Source organism: Myotis myotis, unplaced genomic scaffold (genome assembly GCF_014108235.1).
Source record: "Myotis myotis isolate mMyoMyo1 unplaced genomic scaffold, mMyoMyo1.p scaffold_m19_p_1, whole genome shotgun sequence".
In the NCBI taxonomy this organism is placed as follows: domain Eukaryota; kingdom Metazoa; phylum Chordata; class Mammalia; order Chiroptera; family Vespertilionidae; genus Myotis; species Myotis myotis.
In genome coordinates, this window is record NW_023416313.1 from 218,346,309 (window position 1) to 218,352,308 (window position 6,000).

Here is a 6,000-nt window from a genome sequence, read left to right on the forward strand (position 1 = left end):
ATGCTGTAACAGCCATCCTGTCTGCAGCAACGACGTCATGTTGGAAGGAGCCTGAGGAAGCAAAGCAAAGAGAATCCCCATCTCAGCCTCAGCAGGAGAACACAGCTCAACCGGCCATCTACCGAAGCAGTCTGTGCTCGCGTCAGCAGCCCATATACTAGAACTGGAACAGTTATTTAAGCAATCCACCCTAAAAACTCACACAGTTGTGCTGGTTCGCCCGGGTGGTGTGGCTCAGTGGTTGAGCATCGACCCATGAACCAGGAGGTCACAGTTCAATTTCTGCTCAGGGCACAGGGGCTCTATTCCCAGTAGGGGGTAGCCAACCAATGATTCTCTCTCATCACTGATGTTTCTATCCCTCTTCCCTCTCCCTTCCTCTCTGAAATCAATTTAAAATTTTTAAAAAAATATATATGTATATATGTGATCGTGCTGGTTTAAATATAAAAGGGATAATTGCTTGGATAACAAGACACCTCAAATGCTCAAGTTGCACAAACATACAGGGATCCCTTGTTTTTCACTCTCCATGTACCTGCAAAGTCGCCATCCTGGTTAAACACACACATCGACAGGTGAACAGATTCTATTTCTACCAAGGAGTTTCCAAGCAAAGCCGCCGGCACGACCCACCTCCCTCCCCCCCCCCCCCGCACCCCCCCCCCCCCCCGACATGGAGGCTGCTCTCAGGCTGTGAGCTTGGTCTCCTGTGAGCTCCCCTCACACGGCACTGAAATGTCTCTTCAGACTCATCCTGTGCTAAGTCATCTCCTGTATTAGGCTGCGAGATCACTTCAGAAAGGGGTTACTCAGCCCAAACTTAGAGATGGAAGGCACTAGACATTGTGGGGATACAATAACTATCCCAGCAGTTTTGAGGAAATGATTCGGAAATGAAGCTGTAAGTCAGGTATCAGCAAAATTTACCTCAGTCATATAATATGCATAAAAGCAATAAGATTTTTCTAACTTTTATTTAAAAGACATTTTTATTGATTTCAGAGATGACAGGAGAGGGAGAGAGAGATAGAAACATCAACGATGAGAGAGAATCATTGATCGGTTGCCTCCTGCACACCCCCTACTGTGGATGGAGCCCACAACCAGGGCCTGTGCCCTGACCGGGAATGGAACCGTGCCCTCCTAGTTCATAGGTTGACGCTCAACCCCTGAGCCACACCACCAGGACCCAGCACAGCAACATATTTTGGAGGCAGGGGTATAGGTAGGACCGTGTTATCTGTGTTGGGTGAAATAGCTCCAAATATCTTGAATTCAGGTCAGCCATTATCCTAAGTAAACCAATAAGGCCAAAGTGGGAAGAAGGAATTAAAATGGAAATTACTTTTAAAATAAAAATTCCTGAGGTCCCTGCTGCCACCCCAGGTAGGGCAGGGTGACTGCATGCTCTTGCCAGGAGGCGGGGGACGTGGCCTCCAAGGCCCCTCGGGGCTGGCACTGGGGCAGGCAGTCTGCCTGGGGGAGAGGGGACAAGTGCCAGGGAGGAGACACAGACAAGCCCTTGATTTTTTTTAAATTGTTTTATTGCTGAAAGTATTACAAATGTCTCCTTTTTTCCCCGCCCTTGACAATCCCCTGGCCCCCCCTACCCCCCAGTGTCTTATGTCCACTGGTTATGCTTATATGCATGCATACAAGTCCTTCGGCTGATCTCTTACCACCTCCTCCTGCCCCCCACCCTCCCCGGCCTTCCCGCTGCAGTTGGACAGTCTGTTCGAGGCAGCTCTGAAGCCCTTGATTTTTGTCACAGCTTGTGCTTTCATTGCCCTTGGACACACATGTACACACACACCTGCGCACGCGCGTGCACACACTAGACTCCTGACCCGTTCCTCAGGTCCGAGAGCAGCACAGCCTGTGCAGTGGCACCTGGTCCTCTTGGTTCGCTCAGCCCTGCGATGCTCACCAGGGCGGCCGCCTCGGGGAAGTCCCCAGAGCTGGGCCCCGTGCCAGGCCGGCTTGTCTGATGTGGGATTCCTACAAACGGGTCACTCGGGAGGCTGCAGGGGGCTGGAAAGAGACCCCTAGGGCTGGGGGTCCGTCAGCCCCGAGTTCAAGCCTCACTGTGACTTCTAACTGGCTACGTGACCTTGGGCCAGTGAGCCGCCCCGTGAGGAGCTGGAGCCGTGACTCAGAGTGCCTTAGGCTGTGACTTGTAGGACTTAATTGGGAACCACACTCATCCCTTAGTCGAGGGCAAGCATAGGTGGGCTATCAATACACCTGGTTGGCAAACACCAGTGAGCGCTTTCTAAGGGAATCGATGGGCTGTGTGCATACATGTGTATATACATGTGTATGTATGTGTGTTGTGCATACAGATAAACACAGTCCCTCCTCTCCCTCTGGTTGGTTGATAAACATTTGGCTGGATGCTTCCTTCCCAAGGTTTGTCCGACGTTTTCTAATTTTCTCACCTTGCTGTTCTCCCAGGGAGAGCCCCTCTGGTGCCACAGGCGATCCCACCCTCTCTGCAGGCAGACCTCGGCCCTGAGCTGTCACTTGGATGTTTCCCACCCCCCAGATCACACAGCTCCCAGGCCAGGGTAGAGGTGGGGCCCTGGACCTCCACGGGGCATGGTTTGGGTGCCCCCTCAGCAAAGGGACCCCATGGTATTGCCTAGGGGGGGCCCACCACCTGGGTTGGCTGAGTATGTGAGCGAGACATCAGAGTTGGAAGCAGCTGAGGGAGTGATGGATAGGACACGGGGAAGAGAGAGGGGTAGGCCCAGCATGGTCTGGGGGAAGGGGACAGAGGTGATGAGAGGAGGCGCACAGAGGCTTTGGTGGGGGAGGATGGAGAACCGTGTGCTGAGCATTTTGAGTTGGAGGTGTCTCGGGACATCCAAGCTGGGAACAGACCTGGAGGTGCCCAGGAGCGGCTGGGGCTGGAGGTGTTTGGAGCCTTCGGGAAGATTGCAGTGAAAGCTGTGGGTGTGTACGAGCTTGTCTCGGGCTGGGGGTGGGGGTGACAGAGGGCTGGGTGCACCCTGAAGTGGCCCATGGAGAGGCTAGACCGCAAAGAAATGCTGTAGCTGCTGTGGAGGCTGAGGGAGGGGAGGGTCAGACAGGAAGGCCACCCGGGGTGGATGCCGAGAGGTGCCGGGGGGGCCGAGTTGTGGGAGGCAGGCAGACCAGTGGGCCAGCCCCTGCCAAGACCCAGGGACAGGGGTGCCGGGGGGACCTGGGATGGGAACAGTCAGCTAAGATGGGCGGGCAGATTCCAGAGCCATCCCAGGTTCAGGGGCGCCATCACCTGTGGGAAGTGGAGAGAGGAGGGCTCCAGCCTGCACCACAGGCTTCTGGCTTCTGTGACTGACAGCTGGTGTCCTTGGGTAAGTAGGGAGCCCAGAGGAGCCAGGGAAAGTGGAGGAAGCCTGCAGCCCGGGCAGAAGGTCTAAGGCAGCCGACCTCAGGCCTGGAGCTCAGCAGTGGTCAGTTCTAGGGGAGCGCGTGGGTCAGCCCTGCAGAGGGGGCCTGGAGGGAGCTGCCTCCACGGTGGAACCTGGGAGTGAGCACACAGGAGCGTTCAGTGAGTGGTTTGTGGAAGGAATGAGTGAGTGACAGAGCGACTGGCAAGTGTGAGCCCTGAAGAGCTGTCCCAGACCGGGGAGAATCAGGGGACAGAGGCTGAGAGCTCTGAGGGGTGACTGGCCAGTGTCAGGCCCTGCAAAAGCCAAAGGCGCAGGGGAGGCCTGCAGGTGCTGCTGCTCAGTTTGGCTCCAGGCATTGGGGAGGGCAGCTCGCTGAGTGGGCGGCTCCCACAGCTGCAGGACTCGGGAAAGAATGGGAAGGAGGCGAGAGGAGGCACCTTCCAGGAGAGGTTTGGTGAGGAAGGAAGGGGGCACGCAGGCGACAGCTGGACAGAACACCATTAGATCAGGGGAGGGGATGGCTACACGCCTCCCTCCCTCCCTCCTCCTTCTGACACTTCCTGGTTGAGTGGCCTTGGAAAAGTCCAATGGATCACTTTAAGCTGAGCTCCTGTTGTGATACAAATCCCATATCAAAATGGGATTCAACTAATAGCGTAAAATAAACACTTGCATGGTAAACAGGAAACCTCGCTGTCCCATGCTCTGACCTTGTGGCAAAGGGAGCTGGTGGATTCCAGGGGCTGGGGAGACTGGGGGGCTGAGCAGGGAGCGCAGAGACCCTACACCCCAAAAACGCTGCCAGTAACGAAGTGGTGAGAAAAACTAGAACTCAATTCTACAACATCTCATTTTATTACAAACCCGTCCTTGTATTCCAGAATCAATGGCTATTTATCATACAACCCAAAGCACTTCGACAATTGACCATGTTAACATTTCTCAGGACTTTAGCTCAAACGGAGAAAATCTTTATAAAACCCCAATCACCAGGTTTAGTACATCCCACCATGAGCACCTTCAGTAGCAAGAGGGAACAAAATGTGTCAGGAATCCGGCCAAACACACAGCAGCAGCAGGTGAGACTCCCGACGCAAACAACTGACTCCTTATGGAACTCAAACATAGTGTCCCCCAAGAATGGTACACAGGTCAGACTCCCGATAAACATGAATGACTCCCTATGGAATATAAACATGGAGTGTCCCCCAAGAATGGTACACAGGTCAGACTCCCGATAAACATGAATGACTCCCTATGGAATATAAACATGGAGTGTCCCCCAAGAATGGTACACAGGTCAGACTCCCGATAAACATGAATGAATCCCTATGGAATATAAACATGGAGTGTCCCCCAAGAATGGTACACAGGTCAGACTCCCGGTAAACATGAATGACTCCCATGGAATATAAACATGGAGTGTTCCCCAAGAATGGTACACAGGTCAGACTCCCGATAAACATGAATGACTCCCTATGGAATATAAACATGGAGTGTCCCCCAAGAATGGTACACAGGTCAGTCTCCCGATAAACATGAATGACTCCCTATGGAATGTAAATATAGGGTGGTCCAAAAAATGTGCACACAGTGAAAAGAAATAATAAATTAACTCCCGAAGGAATAGAATGGCTGCCTTTTGAACATATAGGGCGTCCCCCCCAAAATGTACACACAGGTGCGACTCTGGTGGAAGAGAATGACCCCCAATGGAACGGATGGTAGAGTTCCAAAAAAATGTGCACACACTTTAACAGCTGACAATTCACTGAATTTTCACCTTTTTAAGTTTAACTCACTTGAAGAAATGGGTGAAGCCAGACTGAGCTTTGAACAAAGAAAATTTCTGCACTAGGATTTTCATGGGGACACATAAAAGACAAAAGTCGACGGCAGACAACAGACAACGGTGAGGAGTCCAGGGCAGCTGTGGAGAGAGATACGCACACACGCCCACCGAAGGATCGGTTCTTGGTGTTGGCGCCTCCATCGCTCGCCTCAGTTCTGGCGCTGCTGCTGAGGAAGCAATGGCATCGCAAACACCGAGAGCCGCTGCTCTGTGTGCGATTCCTCTGTCCACAGCGGCCTCAATGCCCGCACTGTGGCCCGTTCGGGACCAGACACCTCATCCGTTGTGTGTCCCCAGAAGCAAGTCCAGAGGATGCATCTCCTTTGTTCAAAGCTTAGTCTGGCTTCACCCATTATGTCAAATCCGTTAACCCTGAAATGGAGTGAAAACTGAGTTATCAGCTGTGAAAGTGTATTTACATTTGGGGGGACACCCTGTAGTATATATATTTGGGGGGACACCTCAAAGCACATCTATTTCATGAGGGTGAACACATGTATGTAATAGGTTAAATTTGGTTTCCACCCCAGGAAGTCACTCAAGGAATAATAAAGTCTCATGCTCGATGGGGACGCTGGGGCACTGCAGCCACTTTGCAAATCAGGCTGCACCTGCCTCTCGCACATGTTCCCCTCTGCACACTGTGGACACTTGCTGGGAGGGAGCGGGCAGGGCTGTTCACTGCCCCATCACCCAGGCCGGGCAGACGCAGTGTTTATAGAAATGTGGCCTCAGGAGCCAGCTGGAGAG